Genomic DNA, 15372 nt, shown 5'->3' on the forward strand with positions numbered 1-15372 from the left:
ATAAGTCCATTGGGAGCACTAACTGTCCATAGAGAGTCATATACTTTTTGGTTGCAATGTTTTTTGTTTTTGTTTTTGTTTTTGTTTTTGTTTTGGAGATGGAGTCTGGCTCTGTCACCCAGGCTGGAGTGCAGTGGCCGTCTCAGCTCACTGCAACCTCCACCTCCCAGGTTCAAGTGATTCTCCTGTCTCAGCCTCCCGAGTAGCTGGGACTACAGGTGCACACCACCACGCCCAGCTAATTTTTTGTATTTTAGTAGAGACAGGATTTCTCTGTGTTGCCCGGGATAGTCTCGAACTCCTGAGCTGAGGCAATCCACCCGCTTCAGCCTCCCAATAGGCGTAATGTTTTTAAGCATTAGAGTGAGGGTGGAAATAATTAAATGGAAAAATATTTAATTTGAATACAATTTTTTAAATCTCCAATATATCAAACACTATTAAGTAAATGAAAGAATAATAAAATTTTAAGGCCAGGTACAGTGGCTCATGCCTGTAATCTCAACACTTTGGGAAGCCCAAGAGGGTGAATCCTGTAAGCCCAGGAGTTCGAGACCAGCCTGGGCAACATAGGGAGATCCTGACCCTGTCTCTACAGAAGTAAAAATAAAAAATATCAGCTGGGCATGGTTGTGCGTGCCTGTGGTCTCAGCTACTCAGAAGGCTGAGATAGGAAGATCACTTGGGCCCAGGAGGTCGTGGCTGCAGTGAGCCATGATAACACCACCACACTCCAGCCTGGATGACAGAGCGAGACCCTGTCTCAAAAAAAAAAATCAAATTAAATAATTAAAGCAGATATAACAATTAAAATTTCATGTCTTAAATATAAAAGCATTCTTTACAAATCATTCAAAAATAAAATTGTCAAACACATGAGGAAAGAACACAAACAAGTAAATCACAACAGAAGAAATACAAATGTGCATGCAGAGTGGTCTATTGAGGCGTTCTTACAGGAACATTGTAAAGAAAGAATGAGAAGGAAGAGAGAAAAGCAAAACTTTGAAGCAGTTGTGTCAGAGACTTCAGAGCATCCTCTAAAGTTGGACTGGCCCTTCAAAGGTGTCCAGGATTAAGTAAAGCTGGGTTTTTGTACCACTGCATCGACCAATCAATAGATGTGGGCGTCCCAGAGAAAGACTGCCACCTTGAGTGAGGCAGCTCCCCCAAAATATCTGTGTTTGCTAAAATGCAGATTCCCAATCCCCTAATCAAAAATATATCTAATGAGGCTTCAATGCCGGAATTATTTTTAAAATGCCTCAAGTTATTCTCATGTTCAGCAAATGCAGGAATCACTAGTCTAACAGAGACGAAATCCATTCATTTTTCTATGTATTCCAGGGTCTATCTTTGATTCAAAACAAAGCTTTAGTAGCTGTACCTGGATATCAGTAGCTTGCTTAACTTCTTGTAAAAGCATCAGTCTTAATTTATGTTTTAATAGATCAACTCAGTTCTTATTAAAGGCTGGTATATTTGGCTATTTGAAAAACAACTTTGCTATTGTCCATGTTATTGGCATTGTCCTAATTATGTTATTCACTGTTTCTTATTAAATGGCCCATGGGATAAATTTTAATTTTCTATTTTAAGTTTTTCTATTTTAATTAGTGAAAATAAGTTCCTCTTTCAGAACTGTTTCTTTTTATCAACTAGTAGGAAATATATAATCATTTTTCCTTGACTGAAAATAAACTCAACAAAATTGCTTATAAGTCTAAATTTTAATGAATTTGCTGCTACTCTTCCTGTACTTCCTCTTCCATAAGTCTTGCTCTAAGCAATCCTTGAGTAGTTTGACTTTGCATTTTTATTTTAGCATCATTAAGTTATACATGCCGTGCCAGTTATCAGTGCATTTCCTCTCAGATCCAAACTAACCATTTATTACAGCTCTGCGATAATGGATGAAATTCCCTTAAGTATTAATCCTTAAGAATGATGTTTAATATTCTCATTAGAGGATGCTTGAGGGACATTGCAAGAAGCAAGGATTCTCCTGCTGTTTCCTGCTGCTACATGATGGGTTAGTAAGATATACGGGGGTGGTCTGCCCCAGGCCCTCTTCCCAGAATGCACTATCCCCTAGCAATCTTGCAGTCGTGGACCAGGCTGGCTATCACCTCCCCATGGTTCTTCTGACGGATACTTCTCCAAGACTCTTGCCACAACAGCACCCCTACTCCCTCTTCATGCCCTCACACCTGGCCACCTACTTGCCTGTGTGCTTTCTCTGCCTTGAAGGCTTGCTACTGGGGTCACTTTTCTGCACACCTGCCCATCTGGCCACTATCTGTTCTTCCCCTCACAGATAGCTCATGTTCCAGTGATCCCCAACCCTATCTGCAGGCCTATGCATGTAGCCACCAGCTGGAGCTCACCTATATTCTGCTTCTATTCTGGATATTTGGTTTCTACTTGCCCAATGACCACAGACCAGCTCTTGTCCAGGCAACTAGTGAATTTCTCTGGTATCCAGTGGATTGCTACTATACCTTTTTAAATGAAGTCTAAACCCCAGCCTTGGGAAGGGGCACCTCATTGCAGTTTGTCTCCCTTGAGTACCTTGCCTCAGCCCTAGAATACCATACAGAATTTTCTTAAATTTTATAATTACTTTTTTATCAGAGTTTAGTAATTCTGTATGTTAAATTTCCTCTATTTAAATCATTGTATGGTTTCTATCTCCTGATTGGACCCAGGCTGACACTCAGACATTTTGCGATAATCTAAAACTTGTAATAAGCTTCTACTTGGTATTGAGATAGATGGCATATAAAGTTTCTGAGGGAAAATAATTTTATGGAAATAATTTTTAATTACATAATCTATTCAATGTATTTACATTTTGAATAAAGAGTATTATTTTTTAAATAAAGGAGAATTCACTATATCCCTAAATATGCAAATAGACTCGGTATCAGAAGGTCACTTATTGGTTAAAATTGGCAGAAACAGCACAAGGAAGGGTAATTCCTAAATTCAGAGAAATATTAGAAAGTAGCATCCCCCTTTTTTACTGTCCATAAATATAAAATTGTAATGGAATCAAAATAGTCACTCTTTAGTTATAACTTTTTTACGGCACAGCCTCTAGCTTACCAATTGCTTTCTCCCCACAGTTATTAAACCTGGAATAGAAAGAATTCACTTTGTTTTAATTTATTTTCTTGTGGTCAAAGAAGGATGTTTGGCAGCAGGGGTTTCGTAGTTGACTTTTCTCAGGCTCAACTAAACTTTAGCACCAGATTCACATTCCAAATAACCTATACATTTTTTACTCCTGGTGTAATTATTCAGCACCACTGTGCGTGAACTTCTGAAGGAAATATATGAACTAGTTAGTCATAGTGTAAAGAAAAACATTTAACTTAAAGCAAGCAGACAAACGCAACTGCTGTGTCTTTTAGGGATAGGAGCAATCATTTCAGGAAAGAAAGTTCTCTCGATGTTGATAGTGCAAAAGTAATGTGGTGATGGAAATAGCCTGAGGAATACAGGGAGAAACAGAATTTTAAAAAGTACAGAAGCAGTAATTGCCTCATCTTGCATGGGAGAAATTTAAGTTGTAAACTCAAGTTGTAAACAGGCAAAAAAAAAAACAGAAGTTCCTTCTCTGGAGCAACTGGACAGCAACAAAAAAGACACCTATAAACATCAGTATTTGGATATTCATTGTCCTATACTTGTCATGAGATAGGACAACCAAAAACTCAATGGCTCAGAGCAGGTAGAACTTTATTTTTCTTTCAAAAACAGTTTGGAGGCAAAAACCCATTCAGGATGGAAGGCAGTACTGCTCAACATGGTCAACTAGGGACTAGGGCCTTTTCTCCTTGTTGCTTTAATATCCCTTAGGATGCTGTCCTTCTCAAAAAGGCAGAAGCTGGCTCTCAGGCACCTTACCAGCATTTCAGCCCTCAAGAGTATGGAAGTGGAAGAGGAGAGCAAGAAGCTTCCTTTTTAAGAAGGTGACAAGCATGTTGCATTTATTGGGAAGTTGCTCCAAGGGAGGGACTAGTTGAGCAACCCTGTGCCCTGCTGAAATGGTAGAAGTGGTTCTATTACTTAACGTGAAAATAGAAGTTAATACAGGGAAACAATTAACACTCTCTGTTATAGCCACAAGTTAATTTAAAATGCCTCACTGTCCCATCATGCTGCAAGTAAGCCTGCTGCCAGCAAAATTTGTTCACATACACAGAACTTTAAATGAGATTGTTTAGGCCTTACTCTTAAAGAACAACTGCTGACCAATGATCATTAACAGAGGTTTGCAGGGAGCAAAATCATACTTCTCTATTGCAAAATAGCTCCGTAGAGACAATAATGAATCTAGGTGGAAAGAACAGGATTACTGTTTTTTTTAAAACAGAAAACAATTTTTAGAAATTCTTTGGAAAATGTTAGAAAGTGTTCTTAAAAGAAATTGAAAAATTCAGAAAAAAAAATGAAGTCAAGGAAATCTCCAAAGAAGTGTTTGGAGAATTGAAGGTAAGAATGAAGGCAGAAAACATAACTAAATCCAATAATTAACAAGGAGGTCCAGGATCAAATGATTTTGGTTTCCATGAAAAGAGAAAACAGTGAAGAAATGTTACTGAAAACATTTTCTAAGAAAATTTCTCAGAATAAAAGAACATGAATTTATAGAATGAAAGAGCCCATCAAGAATTAGCATAATAAATAAAAATAAATCATACAGTAAAGTATACCAATGTGATATTTTAGAACACCATGAGTAAAGATTGTATCCTAAAAGCTTCCAGCGTTGAGGAAAAATCAGGTCAGAAATCAGGATGTCTTCTGACTTCTCAATAGCTGTATGGAATATATTGAAACAGTAGATAAATTCCTTTAAAATGAGAGGAAAAATTACACTTTACCCACCCTGCTACACCCAGCCAAACTATCAATCAAGTGTGAAAATAATGACAGTTTCAAGAATATAGGAGTTCACTCAATAGCTTACTTCCTATACATCATATCTTAGGCAGTTCCTGGAGGATGTGCTCCAATAAAATGAGGAAATAAGAAAGAGAACATGAGTCAACGAAGTAAAGACAGGGCAGAAAGGCGAGTCTACAGATTTGAGAACATCCATTGCTTGTTGTAGTGTGTAGCAGGCCCTGTCAATGTCCTGTCAGTATCACCAGGACCCTGCCACTTTAGCACACTCTGAACAACTTCCAACTGCCTATAGCTGTTTCCTTTTACCCAGGCTTTTTCCACAACCATCGAAGGCTACTCTGATTTGCAATTAGCAGGATAAACTGAAGATATCACCTTGCAGAAGCAGACCTCAATTAACAACTGATGGAAGTATGTATAAATATCCCAGCTCCCTACCCTTAGCTATGATTACTCTGAGGTGCGAGTTCACCATCTTTACCAGTTTCCCTTGGGATGAGGCTGTGGTCATCCTAACTAGCTTGCTAACATATCCTTTTTGTTGACTTTCCTTCCAAATCTCACTGCCTTTCTCTCTTGGTGTTTCCTGTACCTCCTAAACAAATTACCTACACTTTAATTCTTGTTTCAAGGTCTGTTTCTAGGGCTTTGGGAGAAAGACACACGAGAATAAGAAAGGAATTGATAAAGCATATGATAGCTCAACATTTGGAATACATCTGGTAGACTGAAAAATCTCTTGGAGCATTTAGGAGGAAATGTAAATAGAAATATAGAAAACAAAACAAGCAAGCAAACAAACTACTGGAAAAGGGCATTATAGGCAACGTATTGAAATAAAAGCAAGGAAACATACTCACAAAACACTATTTGGTATACTGCATAGTCATAACATGTAAAAGTTATTATTGATGTAACCAAAATTATGCAATAATTATATTGAAACAAAAGGAAAAGCAGGTGGTATATTAGAAGATGATTAAATATATGTCCATAATCAATAGATAACAGCTAAAATTAGTAATTTAAGAAAAATAGAAAAAACATATTATCTTAAAATATGAACATAAACATCAGGAAAAAAATGTTGCAAGATATGACAGTGGTTCTCTGGGAGTAGGGAAAGGGAACTGTGTGCACCAGATAATATGCTAATTTGTTAAACATGAATATATATTAATTTTAAAGATAAATAAAGTTGATAGGTCAAGAAACAGATGCATTTCTAACATGGTTTATAATTTATGGAATTATGTACAAAGTTAAAATCTTAAATGTGAAATTTAAATTTAAAATGGAAAGAGAAAAATGGATAATATAATGGAGGTAAGCTCTCTATACCTCCCTTTATTGTTCTAATATTTGTTAGAATATATATGTATTTATTTTAAATAATTTTTAAAAGGGATTTAAATAAAAGGATAAATTAAAGAATGGAAGGATAATTTAAATCTCTGTGAAAATAAGTCAACACTACTCCTTTATATTAGTAAAGAATGGTAAGAAAGGAAAAATAAAGGGCTAATATTTAAAAACCTCAACTGTTTCTTCTGTACTCTTAAAGACTGAGACTTGGGGTGGATAACTCTTTGTTTAAGCATGTTAATAACATGAAAATATAAGCATACATAATTACCCATTCTTATCCACTCATAAAATGGTGTGGAAAGTGACTTTCTGGATAGTGGAAATTTTAATTTTATTTATGAAATTAGTTCATTTATGGTTGGTGGAATAGAAGATCCTCAGCACCAATCCTCCCAACAAAAGTACAACTAGTAACTATTCAAAGACAAGAACACTACCTTGAATTCACCAGAACCTGAGAGAGAAGAGGAGAAAGCCCCTACAACAAAACCACAACTGGTAACAGAAATGGCCATTTTAGACTGTGCCACCCTCTCCCCTAAGCTGGCATAACCGCCACTCACAGAGAACTTCCCTGGACCCACAGTTTCCAAGGTGGAAGGAGGGAACTGGAAGTGGACATCCTATCTCCCCACTGGTCTGGGAATTTTCATGAGAAGCCCACGGCAGTCCTGTCCCACAGGAAGCACTGGGAATGCCAGGAGGACTGAACCACCTGGGGTGAATTGAAGACAAGTCGGTGGGGGGGAAAGGTGCTTATCATGGGGACTGGCATGTGGATCTTGGTGGCTACCACATTTAAATCAGCTGGGCATCACACAGAGGAGACTGGATAGTGCCATAGTGCTTCATGGGACACAATCCATGGGAAGGCCTGAGTCCCTGGTCAGATTTCCCACACGGCCCGGATGCTTACACGGAACTTTCCCCTGACCTGGAAGCAACTGAAAGGTCAGTGATGAAGTTCTGATGCTCTCTTAAGTCTTCCCCAGACCTGGAAACCACTGCAGGTCTGTGTTTAAGTTCCTGTGTGAGCTATAAGTTCTGGTACTCACAATAAGTCTTCCCCAGATTGGGAAACAGTGAAAGGGTGGTGAGTTAGTTCCAGGGAAGTGTTTAAGTTCTGGTGCTCAATATAAATCCTTCCCAGAATGGGAAGCAACTACAGGCCAGCAAATAAAGTTCTAATGTTAAGTAATAAAACTCTAACATCACCAAAGAACACCTACAAAAGTAGGAAGAGGTGGCCATCTCTTTGAATGCGCAGGCATCAATGTAAAGACACAGGACTGAAAAAAAATAAGGGAAAAAAAACAACAAAGCTCTGGTAATAGACCCTGAATAATTAAAGATCTGTGAACTGCCTGGGAAATAATTAATAATAACCCTCTTTTAAAAATTCAGGAAATCACAAAAAATATGGATAGAAAATTAAATAAAATTTATAAAACAATCCAGAAACAAAATAAGAAATTTGACAAAGAAATAAGAACAATTTTTATTTGATGTTTGTTTTTTAGAGATGGGGGGCTCACTTTTTCACCCAGCTTGGAGTGCAGTGGTATGATCATAGCTCAATGCCATCTTGAATTTCTGGTCTCAAGTGATCCTTCAGCATCAGCCTCCCAAGTGACTGCTACAGGCACACGCCAGAATGCCTGGCTAATTTTTAATTTTTTTATGGAGACAGGATCTCCCTGTATTGCTCAGGCTGGTCTCAAACTCCTGGGCTCAAGCCATCCTCTCCCTTTGGCCTCTCAAAGCACTGGGATTACAGGCATAAGCCACCATGCCCAGCCTAGGAACAACTTTTAAAAACCAAATCAAAATTCTAGAAATAAAGAATGCAATAACTGAACTGAAAAACCCAACAGAAAACTTCAGCAGCAGACCTGCTCAAACAAAGGAAAGAATCAGCAAGCCTGGGCCCTAACACAGTGCCTTATGCCTATAATCCCAGCACTTTGGGAGGCCAAGTTAAGAGGATTGCTTGAGACCAGGAGTCTGAGACCAGCCTGGGCAATATAATAAGACTCCTTGTCTCTTAAAAAAGCCAGGCATGGTAGTGCATGCCTGTAGTCCTAGCTCCTCAGGAGGCTGAGATGGGAGAGTGGTTTAAGCTCCAGGGTTCAAGGTTACAGTGACCTATGGTTGCACCACTGCACTCTAGCCTGAGTGACAGAAAAAAAAAAAAAAAAGATTCAGCAAGCTCAAAGACAAAACATATGAAATTAACCAATCAGAGGGCAAAAAGGAAAAAGAATAAAATGCAGTGAAAAAGGCCTATGAGAATTATGGGACTCTATCAAACAAACCTCTGCATAATAGGAGAGTGCAAGGAGACAAGAGACGAAAAGGCCTAGAAAGAATATTTAAGAAAATAATGGCTGAAACTCCCCAAATCTGGAGAAAGGTTGTAGCATTTAGGTACATGGAGCTCAGAGCTCATCTACGAATGGAGCTCAGAGGTCACCAATCCACTTCAACCCAAAGAGGAATTCTTCCCTAAGGTACAGCATAATGAAATTATCAAATGTCAGACATAGAATACTGAAAACAGCAAGAGAAAAGAAATATGTCGCATTAAACAGAACCCCAATACAGCTTTTAGATTTCTCAGCAGAAACTCTGTAGGCTGAGAGAGAGTGGAAGGATATATTCAAAGTACTAAAGGCAAAAAAGTCCAACACGAATATTAGTACCCAGCAAAGCTAACTTTAAATATGAATGAGAGATAAAGACTTACCTGGACAAACAAATTTTGAGGGAATTCATCAAGACCAGATTTGTTTTAAGAGAAATGTTAAAGAGAGCTCTTCAGTCTGAAAGAAAAGAACACTAACGTATTAGAAGAAAACATCTGGAGGTATAAAACATATTGGTAAAAGTAAGTTTACAGACAGATTTAGAATAATGTAACTGTAGAAACTCAACCACTTATATCTTTAGCATGAAGGCTATAAAACAAACTGTTACAGATAATAACTACAACAATAGAGATGGGCAATATAAAAAGATGCACATAGAGACGTCAAAGTGTGGGGAGGAGTGATGTTAAAGAAGAGTTTGTTTTTGCTTTCATTCTTTTCTTTGTGATCAAAGTTAAATTGTCAGTTTAAAATAACCTGTTATGACTATAAAATTTTTTATAAACCTTAGGGAAACCACACACAAAAACTTACAGTAGATACATTAAAAAATAAATGTCAACCACTGTGGAAGATAGTGTGGTGATTCCTCAAAGACCTAGAACCAGAAATACCATTTGACACAACCATCTCATTACTGAGTATATACCCAAAGGAATATAAATCACTCTGTTATAAAAATATGTGCATGTGTATGTTCATTGCAGCACTATTCACAATAGCAAAGACATGGAATCAACCCAAGTGCCCATCGATGATAGACTGGATAAAGAAAATGTGGTACATATACACCATGGAATACTATGCAACCATAATGAGGAATGAGATCATGTCCTTTGCAGGGACATGGATGGAGCTGGAAGCCATTATCCTCAGCAAACTAACACAGGAACAGAAAACCAAACACCACATGTTCTCACTTATAAGTGGGAGCTACACAATAAGAACATATACGCATGGACACAGAGAGGGGAACAACACACACTAGGGCCTGTTAGGGGGCAGGCAGAGGGAGAGCACCAGGATAAATAGCTAATGCATACAGGGCTTAATACCTAGGTGATGGGCCAGAAACCTGCAGGGGCTCCAGCACAAAAAAGAAACAGCAACAGAAAAAGAAGAAAGGTGGAAAAGGTGGCTGGTGATGAGAATATTCTTGTTGCAGGCTGTTTTTAAACTAGTCTCAGTGACACTAGGAATATAATAAAGGTAACACAGCAAGAAGCACAGAACTGCTCCCTCTTCATCTCCATGTTTTCATAATTTCTTGTGTTTCAAATAGGGAAACATCTTCCTCAAAGTCTGCCTAGTGAGATATGGCCTACTGGTTGCCTCATAGCTTTGTACAGATTATGAGGACTGAAAATAATTGGGCATTTACCCATCTTGGTATCTGTTGTATCCTTTATCTGTGTGTGCTGATTCGATCTTTTTTCAGTTTCACCTACCTTATCTAAGGTTTCCCAGGATTTAAACAGAAACTATTTCTACGATTTCAGCTAGAGTCTGAAGATACTTGTTTCTGTTCAAGTCCCACTTTAAATTATGTCTTAGGAGGCCTTAGGAAACTGAAAGTGGAATCTTCTGAGCATTCCTAAATATCTGCTTAGAAATATCATGTGATAAAGAGGGAACTTCTTAATACACTGATGTTCTTCACTTAATTAAATGGATGGCCACAAGAAAAATAAAGTAAATGTCTTAAATAATTTAACCATAAATTTTTTGTCATGTGATACTGGAATATGGGATACTTTTCATATATATAGATATAGATATAGATATAGATATAGATATATCTCCTTTGTGCCCCATGTCATTTTCAGATTATGGTAACATGCTGATACAGCACCATGAAAGAACTCTAGGAAAATATATCAATGTAAGAAGTTGACTCTTAGACCTAGTGTCCTGAGGTCAGATGGGTTTGGACTGCCTCAATCAGAAAGATTAAGGACTATTATCAAGAACATGAACATTGGCTTCCTACATAGAGAGGAAATCGATATCTGAGTTCCATACCAGGCTGTATTAAAATCTAACAGGTCTGTTTGGCCCATTGATAGATAGTCAAATGGTATCTGCTTCTGGTTATGGATTTTGACCATTGATTACCTTTCTCAATGTAATGAAGTATTTTACAGTCAATTTGTGATGTAAATGTTGCTCTTGTCTTTCCTCACTTACAAATTACTTTCACATTGAACAGTTGTGAGACAGACACATTGAGATGCCTGCCCTTGTTAGTATTCATTTTATGCTGTCCAAGGTATCATTTAATTTAGACTTACAAGTATTTCCTTGTGATTATATTACTCTGTCCTTGTTAATAAAGTGCTGCTGTGTTTGACTCTGAACGTAACTATCAAAACTTCTTCAAAGAGTTTTTTATAAAAGACTTTCCTCCTTTACAAGAAAGAAATGGGGTGCTGCCTTTCTCTTTAGTAAAAGCAGAATCTGCAGTGGCATCTAAACAAGAGATCCTTTTTAAATACAAATGATGTATTGTGGCATAATACTTTTTTGAGCTCTATGGAGAACAGTCTTTTGGTAATAGTGGCAGATATTTATTCCTTCTGAATATATACCCCATTATAGGAATAACTGTTACTTATTTAGGATTGATTCCATTATTGAAAAGTTTGACCCAAGGCACAGCAGTGAAATTTACAGTTCTCAGTTTAGTTGTCATTATTGACAGGCATTGGTATTATTAGTCATTGCTAAGCATCTGAGACTTCAGTTCAAATAAGTAAGTTTTAATTGTCAAATGAAGTGTAAACACATGAACTTTCTAGAAATATTTCCTCTTTTGGATAGGTCTTTAGCCAGTACATATATATACTTTGTCAAATATATGGATGTGCGTGTGTACATTTATAAAAACCAGTATGGATACATCCATTCACTGTGGTACATTTTAAAATAAAATATTTTAGCAGTGAAAAAAAAATACCTAGGTGATGGGTTGATAGGTGCAGCAAACCACAATGGCACACATTTACATGTGTAACAAACTTGCATGTCCTGCACATGTAACCCAGAACTTAAAATAGAATAAAATTTAAAAATAAATTAAAAATAAATAAATAGCGTGAAATCAAAAGGTACTACTAGAGACAAAGACTTAACTATGAAAGAAAAGAGTAAGAGAGGAACAAAGAAAGACTCAAAAAAAAAAACCAGAAAATAAGCAATAAAATGGTAATAGTACATCTTTAGCTATCAGTTATAATCTTGAGTGTAAATGGGTTAAATTATCCTATTAAAAGACATAGAGTGGCAGAATGGACTTTAAAAAACAAGACTCAGCTATATGCTGTGCTCAAGAAGCTCATTTCACCTATAAAGACATGCATACACTAAAGATGAAAGGATGAAGAAAGTAACCAATGCGAAACAACCCAAAAAAAGCAGGAGTAGATATACTTAGATAAAATAGACTTCAAATCAAAAATGATTTTTTAAAAGATTATTTTGTAATAAATGTAATGATAAAGAAGTCAATATGGCAAGAGGATATAACAATTGTGTTTGTGTATGTATGTATGTATGTATGTATGTATGTATGTATGTATGTATGCATGTATATACCCTCCACACCAGAGCACCGAAATATATAAAGCAAATATTAATAGACTTAAAGAGAGAAATTGACTGCAATAGAATAACACTAGAAGATTTCAACACCCCACTTTCAGCAATAAACAGATAATCCAGACAGTAAATCGACAAACAAACTTTGGAGTTAAACTACACGCCATACCAAATGGAACAAATTGATATTTACAGAACATTTCATCTAACAGCTGCAGAAACACATTTTCTCATTACCACATGAAATATTCCCCAGGATAGACTCTATGTTAGGCCATAAAACAAGTCACAGCAAATTTTTAGAAATCAAAAGTATACCAAGTACCTAAAAACAAAAAAGCCCATTAAGTCACAAACCCACAGCTAATACCATACTAAATAGGGAAAAGTTGAAAGCCTTTCTTCTAAGATCTAGAACAAAACAAAGACGCCAAGTTTCACCACTTTTATTCAACATAGTACTGGAAATCCTAGTCTGAGCAATTAGACAAGCAAAAGGGGATAAAAGGGCATTCAGATTGGAAAGGAAGAAGTCAAAATGTCCCTGTTTGTAGATGACACTATCTTATATTTAGGAAAACATAAAGACTCCATCAAAAAACTCTTAGAATTGATAAATGAATTCAGTAAAGTTGCAGGATTCAGCATTAATACAAAAAAGTTAGTGATATTTCTGTAAGCCAGTAGAGACTGGCCAATGCCATACTGCTTAGTCAACAGATGGGACCATACAGAAAAGGCAACTGTAGAAGAGTCCATCTGTATCCTGGCCATATGGCCTTGACCTACTCTAGAGGTTACTGCAAATGGTCCCATAGGTGCCATTGGCTACCCATGTCTCTCTGACTGATGGTGAGCCCCATCCTTAGAGCCTGCTCAGCCAGCCAACAGTGTAGATCCCTTGGGTCTGGGAGCCATTGCTACTGGAGCCAAACTTCACCAGTGAGAGAAGAGAATAGGCAGAAAAATACCCAGGTCTTCATCCTGAGGAGGACAACTCAGAGCTGGGTTCTACATGCTCTCAGATGCTTCCAGCATGATTGAGTCCCAGTTGGCAATGAAATAACCCCCTCAACAATGTTCCCTCATGGGCTTTATTCCCTTCTTCATCTTACTGCCCACTCACTCACAGTGTTTTCTGGAACCACCTTTCAGGGAAACTAGTTGCTCACAAATTCCTGTATCAGGGGAAATTCAAAAATAAACATTAAACCAAGAAATGCCTAGTAGCCTAGTAGGTAATGGCTTTTAAGATCATGGATAGATATGTTTGATGTTAAGTGGGTGTCTTAGTCTATTTTCTGTTGCTTATAACAGAACACCTGAAACTGGGTAATTTATAAACAAAAAAATTATTTTTTACAATTCTCAAGGCTGGGAAATCCAAGGCCACGGCTTGGCATCTGGTGAGGATCTTCTTGGTGGGGACTCTGCCGGGTCCCAAGGTGGCACAGGGCATTACATGGCAAGGGGGCCGAGCATACTAACTCAGGTCTCTCTTCCTCTTCTTATAAAGCCACCAGTCCCACTTCCGTGATAACAGCTGCGAAAATGCATTCTTCTCATTAGCACACGAAATATTCATCTATGAATGGTTTAATACATTCATCAGGACAGAACCCCCATGAACCAGTCACCTCTTAAAAATCCCACCTTTCAATAGTTCCACATTGGGGATTTACTTTCAACATGAGTTTGGAGGGGACAAACATTCAAATTATAGCAGTGGGTTTCTCCAACAGCGCCACCTCCTCTGTTACGTCTAAAGTTCAGTGAAAGCCTGCCATAATGCCATTTCCTTCACATAATTTTGGGAAAATTAAGCCAAAAAGGCCAGTGTTCAAAAGGCCAGAGTTCTGTGTGCAGGGAGAGAAAAGACAGCCAGAGGAGCTGGGATAAGAGTGAGAAAGAGACTGCACAGGAAGCAAGAGTCAGAAAAAGTGATGACTTAAAGGAATAAAAGTTCCTAGAGTACCCAGAGATATAAGGAAGTTTGATATGGGGTATCTCTTCCTGTGTGGGGCAGTTGCTCAATCTGTTTTAACTTAATATTAAGGAAAATGGTGACCAAATCAGATAGAAGACTTGAGAATGTGCAGAGGACTGGCATGTGGGCTTCATCTTCATCTGTCTTTCAAAGTTCCTTCTCTGGGGTTGGAATGAGGAAGTCAGACACAAAAGTAAACTTCCTTCATGGAAGGCAATAGTGGAGATGTGGCGTGAGTCAAAGAGACAATGTGCACAGGGGCTTAGGGGAAGGCATGACTACCCCAGAACGGGAGAACGGATGAGGCTTTGGGGGTGTGTTGACATTTAATCTCACAAGGGAGGACATGAGTGCTGTGCACACATGAAACTGTGGAGTAAAGGCAGTCTGTCCACGATAAGAACCCAAGTATGGCCAGGCATGGTGGTTCACACCTGTAATCCCAGCACTTCAGGAGGCCGAGGTGGGCAGATCACTTGAGATCAGGAGTTTGAGACCAACCCGGCCAACGTGGTGAAACCCCGTCTCTACTAAAAATATAAAAATTAGCTGGGCATGATGGCACACACCTGTAATCCCAGCTACTCAGGAGGCTGAGGTGGGAGAATTGTGTAAACCTGGGAGGTGGAGGTTGCAGTGAGCCAAGATCGTGCCACTGCACTCCGCCTGGGCAGCAGAGCAAGAGTCTGTCTCAAAAAAAAAAAAAAAAAAAAAAAAAAAAACCCAAGAAACCCAAGTACCTATTACTTGTGGCCCAAACAGTAAAACAAATGTATTAACTTTATATTATGGGTTTTTTAAGGGCGCTTATTTCACAGAGTCTTAAATGATCACAAAGACAAAATAGTTTTTTAT

This window comes from Nomascus leucogenys, chromosome 5 (genome assembly GCF_006542625.1).
Source record: "Nomascus leucogenys isolate Asia chromosome 5, Asia_NLE_v1, whole genome shotgun sequence".
Taxonomy (NCBI): Eukaryota; Metazoa; Chordata; class Mammalia; order Primates; family Hylobatidae; genus Nomascus; species Nomascus leucogenys.